Source organism: Rhinoderma darwinii, chromosome 5 (genome assembly GCF_050947455.1).
Source record: "Rhinoderma darwinii isolate aRhiDar2 chromosome 5, aRhiDar2.hap1, whole genome shotgun sequence".
NCBI classification, from domain to species: domain Eukaryota; kingdom Metazoa; phylum Chordata; class Amphibia; order Anura; family Rhinodermatidae; genus Rhinoderma; species Rhinoderma darwinii.
This window is the reverse complement of record NC_134691.1, coordinates 213,281,949-213,300,189: the sequence shown is the minus strand read 5'-3', so window position 1 is coordinate 213,300,189 and position 18,241 is coordinate 213,281,949. Positions and strand designations below refer to the sequence as shown.

Below are 18,241 nucleotides of genomic sequence, written 5' to 3'. Positions count from 1 at the left end.
AAGAATGGTATTAGCAAAATTGTATTTTTATTATAAATGGGATTTAGAAAGAGGAATGGATGCGGAAGGGATATGGAGAATGTTGAAGTGGAGATATTTAGTTTGAGGTTTGTTTTTCTTTGTTCTTTATGCACTATAATGGAAAATAAATAAACGAACCAATATGATGAGTTTTTTGAATAATTGAGAGATAGTTGTTCAAAATTGAGCAGCTATAATTCTCGGTTTTATTTAAAAAAAACCTGAATGGTTTAAAAAAAAAAAAAAAAAAAAAAAAAAAAAAAATCTGTTCTTATCAGTTTAATATCTGATACGTCCCCTATCTGGGGACCATATATTAAATGGATTTTTAGAACAGGGAGATGGAAATAGAGCTTGCTCTGTCCACTCCACGCATTGACCTGGTATTGCAGTATTTCCAGGACCGGTGCACCCTTTCCTTATGTGTTGACTAAAATCAGATTCCAAAAGTGTTTTTTTGTGTTTGCCATTGTTTCTGTCTTTCTGATGGGATCTCCCCTTTTAATCCCATTATTTCAACACCTGTTGGACAATGCATTTGTACAGTCATGTGTGATAATGAGCTAATTTATTAAATGCAATTAATTAATACATTGCCACCTCTTGTTGTGTGTGTGTCTTCTGTGTTTCTGTGTTTCCGGCATTTCACATTGGAACAGCTCATTCACCTTCCTTGTCTTCTCTCCGCCCTCCCTCCTAGGTAAGTTAAAGAGCTGCACCTGAGCCAGCCACTGATTGATGCAGCACCACAGTCAAATAGTGGAGTGGAGTGGAGTAGGGGAACAGCAAACAGCCATTAAAGCAGCCAGCCGCCTACCCGCCACAATGGACCTACCTGTGTACACTAGATGGATGTGATGGAATGTACTGTCGTCCCTACATTTCAAGAAGAAGTAAGAATTGCAGTTGCAACAAACCCTTGCTTGCCTACAAAGAGAGCAGCAATTTGGATTTGTTACTTTGTTACCTGGAAGAATAACAAACTGTGCAAGGATGGAGGTTGTAGGAGCAAGGAGAAGTTGTCTGTAAAGTTGGTGGATGCCTATTTTCCATTTTGCAGTCCCTTGTCTCCCTCTTGTGGCCTCCTGGAGGCAACTAGCTGTGCAAAAAAAAGACAGCCTGGCGGCCGGCTGTTGCAGTGTTGCCCTCTCAGGCAACACTGAGTGACTGACTGAGCCGCACCGTCTTATATAAAGTTCAGACGGAACTTTGCACGTGTCATAGTGGAGCCCTCAGGATTCCAGAGCCAGCTTTCTGACATCATAATGGGGCCTCAGAGATAAAAGCCTGGGCCCAGGCAGTGTTGGTCAGTGCTGCTCAGCAGGCAGCACTGGACTGGACTGGATTACAGCTGATACAAGGTGTGAAGGAACAAGGGGTGGCTGTGGGCATGCACTTGCTGCCGCTGCCAGTGTTTATCTGCATGGCAGGAGGGCATTTGGGCGTTGCCAGGAAGGCGTTTTTATGTAGATTCCTCCTCTTTCAGCACTGCATTGTGGTGCAAGCAAAAGAAGCAAATCCTGTCTGGCTTCCTCTCCGGCCTTTATTCACCTCCCGCTTAGTAGCTGTAAATGTGTGTGAGCCTGCAGGGCCCCATGGAATTGCCTAGGAGTAGGCTGAATCAATCGCTGCAAGGGGTGAACAGCAGTATTAGGCAGGCTCGGTCAACGCCCGGCCCATTCGGGTTATCGCTTCTCGGCCTTTTGGCTAAGACCAAGTGTATTTATACAGGAGGTTTTTAGTCAGAAGGTGCTCAGGTACCCTCTCTCTCGGCCTCGGGGGATCGTCCAGGTTCGCCTGGACTTCACCCCCGTGCTGCTATTTGGGAGAGAGGCTTAGTCCTGAGCAACGAGTTGCGATCCCCCCCCAGCCCTTTGGTAAGTCTCAGGACCCCATAGGGCGCAGCAATTGCTGTGCGGTTTGGCCTGGCCACGGAAATGGCAGGCGAGCCTGATGCGGTGCCGGTGTATGCCCGGCTAAGGAACTCTGCCCGATTTATCGTGGCAGAGGGTGGGGGCGGTCCACGTGGCGTAAAGTTCTTGGTCCACAAGATCTTGGAAGAACTACTGGCGGTCCACAAGAATGAGATTCTGGCTATCCAGGACTACCCGAAACGAGGAATTTTCGACGTCACCTTTATGGGAGAAGGAATCCTCCGTGATGCCATGGACCGAGCTGAGAGGAGAAAAGGTGAACTCGTGGTAGCGGGAGTCCAGGTAGTAGAACATGCCTTCGAAATTACGAAACTCGTGGTGATTAAAATGTACTCCCCATATGTGAAGGATATGGAAGTGGCAGCATTCTTAGCTGCCTACTTCAAGAATGTCAAACTGTTGGGGAGAGTTATGAACGAGTGTGGAGTGTGGACCGTCAAGTGGAAGTTTTTAGTAACATTGATAAAGGACCCCTCCACCCAGGAAACGAGATTACCACCGGCTCGTTTTAAAATTGGAAATGTGAATGGCGACCTCTATTTTTCAGGGATGCCAAACTTCTGCAGGGCCTGCGGTACTTATGGACATACCAGTTTTAACTGCGATGTCACCTGTAGAAACTGTGGAAGCAAAGAGCACAATATGAGAGAGTGCTCACAAGAGAAAAAATGTAATTTTTGCCAAAAAACTGGTCATTTGTACTATTCTTGTCCCCATAGGTACCGAGGCGAAGAAAATGAGCAACCCGAGGCGCCCCCACGTGCTCCACCAGCAGACCAGTCCCACCCCCGGGGAGAGGAGCATGCCGGGGCCGCGAAGGAGCAGCGAGGCACCTGGGCTTCAGTGGTGCGGAGTAATGGAGCCAAAGCAGGTGCCTCGCAGCCAGCAACCTCTGAGGAAAGGAAGGAGCCCAGCGCCAATGACAAAAGGCAAGCTAAGCGGAAGGCGGAAAAGGAGCAGGCCACCAATGATACTGTGGCATCCCAGAGGGCTGGTTGTCCAGTGGGTGCCGGGCCTGCTCCTGTACCTGGGTCTCAGGAGTCTGACTCCGAGCAGGAGAACTGGGTAGCGGTGGGTCCCCGAAAAAAGGGAAAACAGGAGCGTGCGGGTAGGAGGGAATCAGGGGAGGAGCAGATGGACACATACGTGAAGAAAAGTGAGGCTCCTCCTAGGACCACCTCCTCGCCTGACCTGGTGAGGAGGGTGGGCACTGTTCCCTCCCAGATACCGGACACCCCGCCGTGTGCGCAACCTCCCCCTCTAAGACGGCGTCAACAGAGCCTGGGGGGAGAGGCGGGGCCCTTGGGGGACCCACCCGAAATGGACCTACGTGGTCACCCAGTGGAGACCCAGGTGACGCTAAGCGAGAGTGGGCTCCCCTTGTACGAGATAAGAGTTGCTGGCACGGCTCTCAGTGAAGGTAGTTCCTCTCCCTTTTCGTCCCTCTTTGCAGGCGATTCGGACGAGGGTGGGGATATGAGCGCAAACGAGAATTCTGGTAATGCTGGTGGAGGAAATGTCTGATTTTAAGTTCCACGAATATTTATTATTTTAAAATCAAGACGTTATTTTAATCTCCACAATGTCTGAAGTAAAGGGAATCTCCCTCAACGTGAGGGGCGCCAAGTCCAAAGTTAGAAGGGTTGCTCTCTTCAGCTTTTTAGCTGGCCTGGCAGCCTCTGTTTTTTTCCTGCAGGAGTGCGGCATTCCCCATACGATGAAGTACCATAAATACCAAGAGGATTGGAAGTATGGTCCATCAGTCTGGTCTGGATCTAACGAGTCCAGATCAGCAGGGGTCGCCATTCTTTTTAAGGGAAACGTTTTAATCGATTTTATCCAAGAGATTCTTCCAGGACGTATTTTATTGGTTAAGGCTTTTATTGACGGTGTGAAATGGCAGTTTTTAAATTTTTACGGCTCACCAGACAAAAATGAAAGAGCAGAAATGTTAGCGATTTTACCTCTTTTTATTAACACGACTGAGCCTTTTATCCTCGCAGGTGATTTTAATTGTATCCTGAGAGGGGAACGCCGGCTTACCAGCGCTACAAGCAGAAACTATGACAAGACCTCTGGACTGCTCAAAGATATGGTGGGTGATTTTAAGTTAAAAGACGTTTATAAAGAATGTAACAGGAGCAGTCCAGAGGAAGCCGGCGTTACCTGGAGCAACGCCACCTGTAGCTCCAGGATAGATTTTATTTTTTGTAACGAGAATCTACTGCCTTTTAAATGTGAAGTTTTAACCAATGTGTTTTCTGATCACAAGCTTTTATCATTTTATGTAAAGCGTGATTTTAATAACGTTATTAGTAAAAAGTCCTGGAAGTTAAATGTTTCCCTTTTAGATGATCCACAGGTTTTTACAGATTTTATTGAATTTTACAAAGAGAGTAGGCGGGTGAGAGACACACGGGCTCCCATCACTGAATGGTGGGAGAAAATGAAAAGAAAAATAAAAGAATTTTTTATTAAAAAAAGTGTGGCAAAAGCCAGAGAGAAGCAAGCTTTTTTTAAAATCCTCAACACCCGCCTACAGACCCTGTACAAGATGAGAGAGCATGAGATAGATGTAAAAGACGACATCACCAACTTAAAAAAAGAGATAGCTCAGTGCCTGGAGCAGAAAGGCAAAGAAATTATTTTTCGTTCTAGGATACAACACGTGGAAGAGAACGAGACCTGCTCCAGGTACTTTTTTAAGAAAATGAACAATAAAAAAGCTATTCTTAAAAATATTGATGGGGTGTCGGATGTACAGGGTCTTTTAAGTAAAGTTCATGAGTTTTATACTGACCTTTTTAATGTGAAAACTGTGGATCGTGATTTTATGCGTGACTCGCTGAAGGAGATTACCACTGTTTTAGACCCTGTCTCCCAGAATTTTTTATTGCAGGAACTGTCGGAGCAGGAGATTTTAGAGACAGTGAAGAGTTTTAAAGCAGGTAAAGTTCCTGGCCCGGACGGTATACCCAGTGAGTTTTATGTCAAATTTTACGACATTTTAAAAGATGATCTCTTAAACCTTTTTACCGAAGTCTTTCATTCCAAGATGCTGCCTAAGTCCTGGCGGAAGGGTGAGGTCTCCTTGCTATACAAAAAAGGTGACATCGCAGTTTTAGAGAATTGGAGACCAATAACCCTTTTGAATAGTGACTACAAAATAATGGCAAAACTATGTGCAAACCGTTTAAAAGCCATAGTACCCCACATCATACACTCTAACCAGGTGTGTGGGGTGCCAGGCCGCAGCATCTGGGATAATATTAATTTAATAAAAGATGCGATTGAAGACACAAAATCTAGAAACGGAAAATTAGCCATTTTATCCATAGATTTTCAAAAAGCTTTCGACCGAGTATCGCACTTTTATCTTTTTAAGGTTTTAGAGCGGATGGGTATACCTGAAGGTTTTTTACTATCTATTAAAGCCTTTTATAAAGATTGCACAAGCAAAATTTTAGTAAATGGTTTTAAGACACAGGACGTTCTTTTAAACTCTGGGGTGAAGCAGGGGTGTCCCTTGTCCCCACTGCTTTTCATATGTGCACTAGAGCCTCTGCTATGCGCAATACGCCGTGATAAACAAATACGTGGAGTCCCCCTGCCAGGGGGAGGCGGCATAGAGGCTAAAGCAGTGGGGTACATGGATGATGTGGCGATACTTTGTAGGGACACCCTGTCGCTTCAGAAAGCCCTAAAACAAATTGAGTTTTATTGCTGTGCTTCCGGTTTTAGAATAAATTTCAGCAAAAGTAATATTTTAAGAATAGGAAGCATGGTTTTTAGAGACGTACCCGTTCCTGTGTCAGATACTATTAAAGTTTTAGGTATCTCCTTCAGTGAGCACGACAATGGTTTTATAAGTTGGGACATGGTGGCGCAGAAGGTAAACAATAAAATTTGTATGTGGAATATGAGGAAACTCACCATGGAGGGAAAAATTTTAATCATAAAAATGGTCATTTTACCCCTTCTTTTATATACAAGCATGGTGTTCCCTCCCCCAACAGTTTTATTACGAAAAATAACAAAAGCATGTTTTACCTTCTTTTGGAGTTCCAGGATGGAGAAATTGAAACGAGAAACGGTAATAAAGTCCAAACCAAAGGGTGGCAAAGATTTTCCTGATTTTAATAGGTTTCTTTTAATTAAGTTCTTTAGTTTCTGTTTTAATTCCCTTTTTAAAGAGCACTATTGGTCTTACTTTTTACGTTTTAATACTGGGTTTTTTATGCGGAGGTTTGGTTGGTTTAACATAATTTTATCCTCACCATACGCTTTTAAATTACCAGCTAACTACGTAATTTTAGAAAAAATAGTGGCTCTCTTCAATTTAAAAGGGAAGACCGTGAATGAACTCAAGAATAGCAAAAAACTAATAAAAGACCTGAGAGAGAGCGAGACGGTCAGCAATGTGGAGAATTTTAATACACAACGATGTGCTTTTATTTTCAAAATGATTAATGTGTTTTATCTTTTTAATACACAGATGGACCTGGCCTGGAGCTGCGTTCATCAATGTCTTCCATGCCGGGCATTCCAGTACAGAAGAGGATTCGCGAGGTCTGCCGTCTGCCCGAGGGAAGGCTGCCAGGCCGAGGAGACGATAAGACATATTTTTTGGACATGTGACTTTGCAAAAGAATTTTGGAAAAAAATATTCCCTCTTTTGGTGAAGATGGCAGACCTAAAGGACTTAAACTATGAAGATATTTTATATGGACTTTTTGGATGCCCAACCGCGAGTCAGAAGATAATTGCATGGAAGACGATGAATTGCGCCAAAGAAGCTCTATGGAAGGCCAGGAACATCCTCCTTTTTAAGCACGACGTTTTATCGATTGATGATGTTTTAGGTCTTTGTTTTAGTGAGATGTATATTTATTTTTTACTAGACAAAAAAAGGAATGCCACCCTTCTAAATAAATGGTTTGTGACTGACTGGAACTCCAAATAAATAAAGATTTGCCCCATGTCCCTCTACATAAATTTTATGAAAATTTGATTTTACTATTGTTACAATGTAAAAATTCTTTGTATATATTTATGTAACTAAAATGTGTTTTATTGTAAAATTGAAATTTTTATAAATAAATCATTGACACCCCCGCGAGGGGGTAGCCAACTGAAAAAAAAATCTGTTCTTATCAGTTTAATATCTGATACGTCCCCTATCTGGGGACCATATATTAAATGGATTTTTAGAACAGGGAGATGGAAATAGAGCTTGCTCTGTCCACTCCACGCATTGACCTGGTATTGCAGTATTTCCAGGACCGGTGCACCCTTTCCTTATGTGTTGACTAAAATCAGATTCCAAAAGTGTTTTTTCTCTTTGCTATTGTTTCTGTCTTTCTGAAGGGATCTCCCCTTTTAATCCCATTATTTCAACACCTGTTGGACAATGCATGAGTGATAATGAGCTCATTGATTAAATGCAATTAATGAATAGATTGCCACCTCTTGTTGTGTGTCGTCTGTGTTTCTGTGTTTCCGGCCTTTCACATTGGAACAGCTCATTCACCTTCCTTGTCTTCTCTCCGCCCTCCCTCCTAGGTAAGTTAACGAGCTGCACCTGAGCCAGCCACTGATTGATTGATTGATTGATTGATTGATGCAGCACCACAGTCAAATAGTGGAGTGGAGTAGGGGAACCGCAAACAGCCAATAAAGCAGCCCGCCCGCTCGCCTGCCTGCCCGCCACAATGGACCTACCTGTGTACACTAGATGGATGTGATGGAATGTACTGCCGTCCCTACATTTCCAAGAAGAAGTAAGAATTGCAGTTGCAACAAACCCTTGCTTGCCTACAAAGAGAGCAGCAATTTGGATTTGTTACTATGTTACCTAGAAGAATAACAAACTGTGCAAGGATGGAGGTTGTAGGAGCAAGGAGAACAAGTTGTCTGTAAAGTTGGTGGATGCCTATTTTCCATTTTGCAGTCCCTTGTCTCCCTCTTGTGGCCTCCTGGAGGCAAATAAATGTGCAAAAAAAAGACAGCCTGGCGGCCGGCTGTTGCAGTGTTGCCCTCTCAGGCAACACTGAGTGACTGACTGAGCCTCACCGTCTTATATAAAGTTCAGACGGAACTTTGCACGTGTCATAGTGGAGCCCTCAGGATTCCAGAGCCAGCTTTCTGACATCATAATGGGGCCTCAGAGATAAAAGTCTGGGCCCAGGCAGTGTTGTTCAGTGCTGCTCAGCAGGCAGCACAGGACTGGATTAAAGCTGATACAAGGTGTGAAGGAACAAGGGGTGGCTGTGGGCATGCACTTGCTGCCGCTGCCAGTGTTTATCTGCATGGCAGGAGGGCATTTGGGCGTTGCCAGGAAGGCGTTTTTATGTAGATTCCTCCTCTTTCAGCACTGCATTGTGGTGCAAGCAAAAGAAGCAAATCCTGTGTAGCTTCCTCTCCGGCCTTTATTCACCTCCCTCCCGCTTAGTAGCTGTAAATGTGTGTGAGCCTGCAGGGCCCCATGGAATTGCCTAGGAGTAGGCTGAATCAATCGCTGCAAGGGGTGAACAGCAGTATGGGACAGGCTCGGGCAAGGCAAGGGCCGCTCGGGTTATCGCTTCTCGGCCTTTTGGCTAAGATCAGAGTTTATTGCTCTGGTCTTGGTCAGGGGGTGCGGGTTTTCCCTTGGGAGGAACCAGAGTGGTGATCGTTCTGTGATCGTGGATCGGCAGGTATAGTCAGCATGGATGCAGCAAGGACAACACCGGTGGAGAGAACCATACGAATTAAGGTAGACCCAAGTGATTCTGGTAAGAACACCGTTGAATTTGTTGGAAGGAAGCTGGTGGTCGACATGGCAGGTATCCCTCTTTATAAATTATTCTGCGTGCAAGAAAACAGAAAGCAAGGATTGTATGATGTGTCCTTTCAAGAAGAAAATGACTGTTTAAATTTCTATGAAGCCTTAAAAGTGAATGCTAACTGTGAGGTTTTGAAAAATGTCTCTTTTGTGCCTCTATTTGCTATGGGAGAGAGGGTACTATTTGTACATGTCTTCAACCCATTTACCCAGCTGGACTTAATCAAGAACTTTTTGAGTTTATATTGCACCAGTGTGAAAGGGGGAACCAAAATGACCAGCTCATTGAAAGTGTTCAATGGAACTTATAAATTTTTCGTCCAGTTTAAGCTGGACCCGGATTGTATTGGTGGAGTTAAGAGCCCTCCATTGTCCTTTTCCATTGCTGGCTATAGAGGATATTTGTATTATCAAAATATGCCAAAATTTTGTCGGTTCTGTCACCAGTTTGGTCACACTAAGGAGTGCTGCCCTGGGGTGAAGGTGTGCAGGAATTGTAAGCTGGCTGGACATGAGGCAGGTGCATGTACGGAACCCCGATCGTGTGATTTGTGTGGTGAAGTGGGGCACCTGTATAGAGATTGCCCAGTGGGCAAGAAGAGAAAGGAGAAAGAGGAAAAGGAAAGAGAGGCACAGAGACAGAAGAATATCCAGAAGCAAGAGGAAGCCAATGAGAGGTTAAGGATAGAAAGGGAGGTGGAGGAGCAAAGGCAGAAAGAAATCCTTGATGCAATATTGGCTGAGGCTGAGCGAGATAGCACGCAGGTGCAGGCAATTGAGGAAACTTTCATTGAGGACATGCCAAGCCCTGTGGTAGAAGAATCTCAGAGGATATCAGAATGGTCTTCCTCTGGAGTGTTGAGTCCAGTGAGAGAAGTGGAGATGTCTTTTCGCCCACAGAGAGTGGGGAACTTTCCAAAAAAACAGAGAATTGAAGTGGTGGAGACGCAAAGTGTGGAGACGGCGAACGCCTTTCAGGCATTGTTTGAGCCGAACATGGAGTATGAGACTAGTGAAGAAAACTCTCCCGGGCCTTTAACCCGGAAAGTTTGAGGGTTCTGCTTTGTGTTTTTTCACCTTTTTCTGCCTAGGGCAGTTATAAAATGTCGTTTAAAATTTTGTCTTCCAATGTCCGGGTGTTTAAAAACCGGGCCAGGAGAGCATCAATTTTGGAGGAATTGTCTTTCAGTGGAGCAGATTTAATTTGTGTGCAGGAGTGCGGGATAGAGTATATAGTTAAGCAGGAGGAGTGGGGTTTTGGTGCAGCAATATGGTCATGTTCTAGTCACAATAGAAATGATGGTGTTGGGGTGTTGGTTAGGAGTAGCAGGGTGGAGGTTTGTAGCTACACAGTGATTGAGGAGGGGCGGTGCCTGTTAGTGGTTATAAAAGTATGTGGTGTGAATGTGCGTGTAATTAATGTGTATGCGTCTGCAAAAAAGGAAGAGAGAGTGGAGTTGTTTGAGAGAATTAAACTGTTTTTGCCAGGTAGGGAACATATTGTGTGGGTGGGGGATTTTAACTGTGATACTAGAGGGGATTTGGATGTGTCTGGGAATGTGCTAAAGTCTGTACTCACTGATTTTGGATTGAGGGATGTAGTGCACCTGTGTGGTGTTAACCCTATAGTAGATACTTATTATGCGGATAGTGGGAGACACAGCAGTAGAATTGATATGATTTTTGTTTCTAAGGGGGTGATGGGTAAGGGATATATGCAAATGAAGGTAGGATATTCTGATCACGAGTGCATTAAGTGTGAGTTGGTCTGGGATGAGGATTGTGGGAGTGGGAGGGGTTTATGGAAATTGAATGTGAGTTTGTTGGATGATGAGAGTGTTTGTGGAAAATATGTGGATACATATAGGTTTTGGTGTGAGAAAAAAGGTGATTTTGTGGATATAATAACATGGTGGGATTGGGTTAAAGAAAGAACACGTGTGTTTTTTAGAAAGGTTGGTTATAGGAAAGCTGTGGAGAGGAGGAAGAGGTATGAATGTTATAATATAAGGTTGAATTTTCTCCAGAAGGTTAAAAAGAGAGGTTGGAGTGTGGATGAGGAGATTGATTGTGTGAAAAATGAGATGAGGGAATGGTTGTTAGAAAAAGGTAGAAAGATTATGTATCAGTCAAAACTAGATAAATTGGAAAAGGGGGAAAAATGTTCTAGGTATTTTTTCAAAAAAGTAGTGGGGAAAAAGGAGGATTTGGTGAGAGTGTATGATAAAAATGGAAGGGTGGTGAAAGGAAAAGCAGTGTTTTCTGTGGTTGAAAGTTTTTATAAAGAATTGTATGCAGTGAAAGAGATTGATAGGGACTTGGAGGCTGAAGTGGTGTGTATGATTGAAAATAGGGTGGAAGTAATTGAATATGCAAATTTGATGAGAAACATTGAGGAGGATGAAGTAAAGAGAGTGTTGGATAGTATGGCTGTAAATAAGACCCCAGGGGATGATGGGTTACCGATGGAATTTTACATAAAAATGTGGGATGTGATTAAGGATGATGTGGTGCAAGTTTATAAATTTATGTGGGAGAATGGTAGGATGGTTGAAAGTATGAAAAGTGGGGTGGTGGTTTTGATTTATAAGAAAGGGGATGTGAATGATGTTAAAAATTGGAGGCCGATTACTTTGTTGAATGTGGACTATAAGGTGTTTGCTAAGCTGATTGCAAATAGGATGAGAGATGTGATTGGTCAGGTGGTTGGGGAGGAGCAAGTGTGTGGAGTGCCGGGGAGGAGGATTAGTGAGAATTTGTGTTTGCTGAGAGATGTGATATGGGATAGCATGGAGAGGAAACAAGTATTGAATGTTCTGTCAATTGATTTTGAAAAGGCTTTTGATCGTTTGGCGCATGATTTTTTATTTAGAGTTTTGGTAAGAATGGGTTTTCCTAGTGACTTTGTGAATGTTGTAAGAGTGTTGTATAAGAATGTGTATAGTAAGATTCTCATTAATGGATGGGTTGGTGGTGAGATAAGTGTGGGTTCCGGTGTGAGGCAGGGGTGTCCCCTGTCTCCGATTGCCTTTATTTGTGCGATTGAGCCTTTATTACAGATGTTTCGGAAGGATAAATGTATGAGAGGTGTGAAGATTCCTGGTTGTGGTGGGAAAGAAGTAAAAGTATTAGCATACATGGATGATTTGTGAATCCGATGCTGCGGTAAGGCGTGCAAAATTGTTAGTTGCTTTGTTCTGTGGGGCATCTGCATTTAGAGTAAATTGGGATAAGAGTGAATGTAAGAGGTTTGGGAACATTGGGAGGAGAGAAGATTTAGGTGTAAAATGTGTGGAAGGAGCGATTCAGATTTTGGGGGTGAAATTTGATGAAAAATTGGATGGGAATGAAAGTTGGGAGGATGTTGGTAAAAAGATTATTAAGAAAATGAATTTCTGGCGTTTGAGAGAATTGTCTTTTGCTGGGAAGATTCTTGTGATTAAAAGTGTGATTTTACCAATTTTGTTGTATGTTGCTTTTGTCTTTCCGCCAGGGTCTATGATGCTGAGAAGATTGAATAGAGTGTTGATGGTATTTTTTTGGGGTTCTAAGATGGAGAGAGTGAAGAGAGAGACTGTGAGGAAAAGTGTAAAGAATGGGGGAATGGGGTTTCCTAATATTGAGGTATATTTGGGAGTGAATAGTGTGTTTGCAGTAAGAAGGATGATGGGAGGTGATTGGAAATTTGCATGTATGGTAAGATATCTGAGTGGGAGTGTGTTATGCAGATTAGGATGGATAGGGAGAGATTTAAGAGTGCCGTATGCACTTATATGTCCAAAGTGGTATCTGTATGTGGAAAAGTTTTTGAAAAGCTATGAGTTGTTGGGGAAGGGTGATGTGTTGAGAAATAAAAAAGAGATGTTGAGATGTATTGAAGGAAAAGAAGTGCAGTGTCCTATAAATATGGTGAGAAGGGTGAATGTAGGGAGAGTATGGAAGAGTTTGGAAACGGATGGGATAACAAATAGACAGAAAGAGATTGTATGGCAAAGTATGCATGGAGCGTTACCTGTGAGAGAGTTTCAAAGAAATCGTGGGATTGGGAGGAGTGAAGCATGTCCAAGAGTGGGGTGTGGAGGGTGTGAAAGTATTTTACATTTATTCTGGAATTGTGATGTGGCTCAGGAAGTGTGGAAGGGTGTGAGTCCTTTGTGTAAAGAGGTGGTTGGGGTGAAAAAACTGACGTTTGAGGTAATAATGTTTGGGTTGGGAATGTTAGATAGGAAAAAACAGAGGGTGTGGTGTATTATGTTAGCAATCATTAAAGAAGTTTTGTGGGATGTAAGGAATTTGTATGTCTTTAGAAGAAAGGAAGTGACGGTAGAAGGGTGTTTGAGGATGATTTTGGATAGAATGTATGTGGTATATTTGTCAGACAAGAAAAGGTTTGGGGAAGCAGATGCAGAGGGTATTTGGAAATTTTTGAAGTGGAGGTATGTAGTTAAAGTATAAATGGTGGGTGGAGTGAAGGGTTTAGACTAAGGTGATGGGATTGTATGCCTTTTTGTTTAATTGTAAATGTAAATAAATATGTTTAAAAAAAGAAAAATCATTGACCCGATGATGAGCTTAAAAAAACGCACTAAATACAGAGTGTAAGTTTGGTGAAAGTGTTTGAGGTGCAAAAAATATAATGAACTTATATTTTTACCTCTGAGGGTTAAAAATAAAAAAAAAAAAAAAAAAAAAAAATCTGTTCTTATCAGTTTAATATCTGATACGTCCCCTATCTGGGGACCATATATTAAATGGATTTTTAGAACAGGGAGATGGAAATAGAGCTTGCTCTGTCCACTCCACGCATTGACCTGGTATTGCAGTATTTCCAGGACCGGTGCACCCTTTCCTTATGTGTTGACTAAAATCAGATTCCAAAAGTGTTTTTTTGTGTTTGCCATTGTTTCTGTCTTTCTGATGGGATCTCCCCTTTTAATCCCATTATTTCAACACCTGTTGGACAATGCATTTGTACAGTCATGTGTGATAATGAGCTAATTTATTAAATGCAATTAATTAATACATTGCCACCTCTTGTTGTGTGTGTGTCTTCTGTGTTTCTGTGTTTCTGGCATTTCACATTGGAACAGCTCATTCACCTTCCTTGTCTTCTCTCCGCCCTCCCTCCTAGGTAAGTTAAAGAGCTGCACCTGAGCCAGCCACTGATTGATGCAGCACCACAGTCAAATAGTGGAGTGGAGTGGAGTAGGGGAACAGCAAACAGCCATTAAAGCAGCCAGCCGCCTACCCGCCACAATGGACCTACCTGTGTACACTAGATGGATGTGATGGAATGTACTGTCGTCCCTACATTTCAAGAAGAAGTAAGAATTGCAGTTGCAACAAACCCTTGCTTGCCTACAAAGAGAGCAGCAATTTGGATTTGTTACTTTGTTACCTGGAAGAATAACAAACTGTGCAAGGATGGAGGTTGTAGGAGCAAGGAGAAGTTGTCTGTAAAGTTGGTGGATGCCTATTTTCCATTTTGCAGTCCCTTGTCTCCCTCTTGTGGCCTCCTGGAGGCAACTAGCTGTGCAAAAAAAAGACAGCCTGGCGGCCGGCTGTTGCAGTGTTGCCCTCTCAGGCAACACTGAGTGACTGACTGAGCCGCACCGTCTTATATAAAGTTCAGACGGAACTTTGCACGTGTCATAGTGGAGCCCTCAGGATTCCAGAGCCAGCTTTCTGACATCATAATGGGGCCTCAGAGATAAAAGCCTGGGCCCAGGCAGTGTTGGTCAGTGCTGCTCAGCAGGCAGCACTGGACTGGACTGGATTACAGCTGATACAAGGTGTGAAGGAACAAGGGGTGGCTGTGGGCATGCACTTGCTGCCGCTGCCAGTGTTTATCTGCATGGCAGGAGGGCATTTGGGCGTTGCCAGGAAGGCGTTTTTATGTAGATTCCTCCTCTTTCAGCACTGCATTGTGGTGCAAGCAAAAGAAGCAAATCCTGTCTGGCTTCCTCTCCGGCCTTTATTCACCTCCCGCTTAGTAGCTGTAAATGTGTGTGAGCCTGCAGGGCCCCATGGAATTGCCTAGGAGTAGGCTGAATCAATCGCTGCAAGGGGTGAACAGCAGTATTAGGCAGGCTCGGTCAACGCCCGGCCCATTCGGGTTATCGCTTCTCGGCCTTTTGGCTAAGATCAAGTGTAGTACTTTAGGGTATTGCCTTGTTTCTTGGTCAGGAGGTGCCCTGGTACCCTTTTCCTTGGCCTGGGGGGATCGTTTCTCTTAGGAGAGACTTCACCCCTCTGCTGCTATTGGGGAGGAGGATTAGTCCAGGGCAACGGGGAGCGATCACTTGCCTGGCATTTAGGTGCTGAAGGTATTATCTTTGGATTTCGTTGGATTTTCGTTGGATCGTTGGCTTCTATTGCGGCAGGATGGAGGAAATTCCTGACTACATGCGGACTCGGAATGCGGTTCGCTTCTCTATGGAGGAATTTGGAGGACAAGGCAAGGACTTGGAATTCCTAACTAAGGTACTGTTGCTTGGTCTTTTCCAGTTGGAGAGACAATGGATTTTGTCTGTAATGGACTATCCAAGAAGAGGATGTTTCGACGTCACCTTTCATACGGAGGACATTTATTTGAAATTTCTGGACACTTTGAAGGAGAAGAAGCAGGATCCAAGACTGGTTGGTGTGACAGTAACACCACACTTTGTTCCAAGTAAAAAGTTGGTGATTGTCAAAATGTTTTCACCTTATGTAAATAAGGATGACATTATGTGGTTTCTCACTAAGTTCTGTGAGGAAGTGGTGGAGAAGGGTAAGGTCTTTAATCCGTTTGGATTCTGGACAGGTAAATGGAAATTCCTGTGTAAGTTTAAGGCAGTTGGAGAGGCTGGAAACTTATTGCTTCCTCCAGCACGCTTTAAAATTGGCAGTGCAAGTGGGAATCTGTATTTCTTTGGAATGGGGATTTTTTGCCACAATTGTAAAGAGTATGGGCATGAGAAGGAGAATTGTGGAAAAATAATTTGTACAAAATGTTTTAAGGAAGGTCATAAGTATAATGATTGTGAGAAGGGCAAAGTGTGTAACATGTGTAGAGAAGAAGGGCATGTGTTTAAAAATTGTCCAAAAAAAAGTATAAGTGAAGCAAAGGAGGAGAGTAAGAAGACAGTTAAAAGAAAGGAAGTGATAGTTAACAGAAAGGAAGAGAAAGTTACCCCACAAAAAGAGGATAAGCCACAGAAAAAGGGAGGAGCGGGGAAAAGTGTTGAAGTTGAAAAAAGTGATGAAACAAAAAGGAGAAAAATTGTGGAACAAAATGTAGTTTCAGATGAAGATAGAGCAGAAAGAGACAAACTAGTAAAAGACGTGGAGGGATTAAGAGATAAAATTAATTTTGAGAAGGTTCGGAGGCGGGTACGAACCTGTTTGAGAGGGAGTGTACCGGATTTTCTGGAGAGATATGAAGTGCCAACCTGGTTGGCATGTATTGTAAATTTGGAATGGGACGGTCAAGATCTTCGAGAACATCTTGTGGATATGCTTGGTGTAATCGCTTTAAGAAACGGTTTGTTTTATTAATTTTACTTTAAAAAAAAAAAAAAAAGAGAGAGAAATTAAAATTATATTTGGTTTTTTCATAATGATGATCAAGTCTTTAAATTTGAAGTTTAAAATTTAACTCGAGACGGATCTGAGTGGAAACCTTATCTGTTCTTATCAGTTTAATATCTGATACGTCCCCTATCTGGGGACCATATATTAAATGGATTTTTAGAACAGGGAGATGGAAATAGAGCTTGCTCTGTCCACTCCACGCATTGACCTGGTATTGCAGTATTTCCAGGACCGGTGCACCCTTTCCTTATGTGTTGACTAAAATCAGATTCCAAAAGTGTTTTTTTGTGTTTGCCATTGTTTCTGTCTTTCTGATGGGATCTCCCCTTTTAATCCCATTATTTCAACACCTGTTGGACAATGCATTTGTACAGTCATGTGTGATAATGAGCTAATTTATTAAATGCAATTAATTAATACATTGCCACCTCTTGTTGTGTGTGTGTCTTCTGTGTTTCTGTGTTTCCGGCATTTCACATTGGAACAGCTCATTCACCTTCCTTGTCTTCTCTCCGCCCTCCCTCCTAGGTAAGTTAAAGAGCTGCACCTGAGCCAGCCACTGATTGATGCAGCACCACAGTCAAATAGTGGAGTGGAGTGGAGTAGGGGAACAGCAAACAGCCATTAAAGCAGCCAGCCGCCTACCCGCCACAATGGACCTACCTGTGTACACTAGATGGATGTGATGGAATGTACTGTCGTCCCTACATTTCAAGAAGAAGTAAGAATTGCAGTTGCAACAAACCCTTGCTTGCCTACAAAGAGAGCAGCAATTTGGATTTGTTACTTTGTTACCTGGAAGAATAACAAACTGTGCAAGGATGGAGGTTGTAGGAGCAAGGAGAAGTTGTCTGTAAAGTTGGTGGATGCCTATTTTCCATTTTGCAGTCCCTTGTCTCCCTCTTGTGGCCTCCTGGAGGCAACTAGCTGTGCAAAAAAAAGACAGCCTGGCGGCCGGCTGTTGCAGTGTTGCCCTCTCAGGCAACACTGAGTGACTGACTGAGCCGCACCGTCTTATATAAAGTTCAGACGGAACTTTGCACGTGTCATAGTGGAGCCCTCAGGATTCCAGAGCCAGCTTTCTGACATCATAATGGGGCCTCAGAGATAAAAGCCTGGGCCCAGGCAGTGTTGGTCAGTGCTGCTCAGCAGGCAGCACTGGACTGGACTGGATTACAGCTGATACAAGGTGTGAAGGAACAAGGGGTGGCTGTGGGCATGCACTTGCTGCCGCTGCCAGTGTTTATCTGCATGGCAGGAGGGCATTTGGGCGTTGCCAGGAAGGCGTTTTTATGTAGATTCCTCCTCTTTCAGCACTGCATTGTGGTGCAAGCAAAAGAAGCAAATCCTGTCTGGCTTCCTCTCCGGCCTTTATTCACCTCCCGCTTAGTAGCTGTAAATGTGTGTGAGCCTGCAGGGCCCCATGGAATTGCCTAGGAGTAGGCTGAATCAATCGCTGCAAGGGGTGAACAGCAGTATTAGGCAGGCTCGGTCAACGCCCGGCCCATTCGGGTTATCGCTTCTCGGCCTTTTGGCTAAGATCAAGTGTAGTACCTGCTCAAGCTGAGGTTAGTAATCATCCCTGCCGGTGGTACGTGGGCCATCGTAGGGGGATGACAGAACGCCGAGGTGAGGGCAGGGAACCACAACGGTCATCGCTCTGGTGTACGCATTTGGTTTAAAGGTACCATTTGTAGGTGACCAGGCGACCGCCGGATCGAGGTCATTAGGCCGGGTAGTTTGGAAGCCCGAGTTGCTATGTGCCCCAGGGCTGGTGACCCTGGGGTGCCCTAACTCACTGGGGGTGGGATCCCACTGAGTGAAGGCACACTTGCACGCACTCTCTTTCACGCTATATGAGCACACACCTTTATTCTCCCGGCCTTCT

General features: G+C 43.8%; 3 non-coding genes and 3 pseudogenes across 3 annotated transcripts; all 6 read left to right on the top strand.

Annotated features, from left to right (window-relative positions):
* The first annotated feature begins 246 nt into the window (after positions 1 to 246).
* On the top strand, positions 247 to 438 carry LOC142654160 (U2 spliceosomal RNA). The gene has a single exon (XR_012848904.1). It is a non-coding gene; the product is annotated as a U2 spliceosomal RNA (small nuclear RNA).
* A 6,615-nt stretch (positions 439 to 7,053) lies between these two features.
* On the top strand, positions 7,054 to 7,251 carry LOC142654235 (U2 spliceosomal RNA). Its single transcript, XR_012848944.1, has one exon. It is a non-coding gene; the product is annotated as a U2 spliceosomal RNA (small nuclear RNA).
* Positions 7,252 to 13,422: 6,171 nt separating this feature from the next.
* On the top strand, positions 13,423 to 13,626 carry LOC142653995 (U2 spliceosomal RNA; annotated as a pseudogene).
* A 1,270-nt stretch (positions 13,627 to 14,896) lies between these two features.
* LOC142654624 (U2 spliceosomal RNA) lies at positions 14,897 to 15,007 on the top strand (annotated as a pseudogene).
* Positions 15,008 to 16,413: 1,406 nt separating this feature from the next.
* On the top strand, positions 16,414 to 16,598 carry LOC142654173 (U2 spliceosomal RNA). The gene has a single exon (XR_012848909.1). It is a non-coding gene; the product is annotated as a U2 spliceosomal RNA (small nuclear RNA).
* Positions 16,599 to 17,868: 1,270 nt separating this feature from the next.
* On the top strand, positions 17,869 to 17,938 carry LOC142654666 (U2 spliceosomal RNA; annotated as a pseudogene).
* Positions 17,939 to 18,241: the final 303 nt, after the last annotated feature.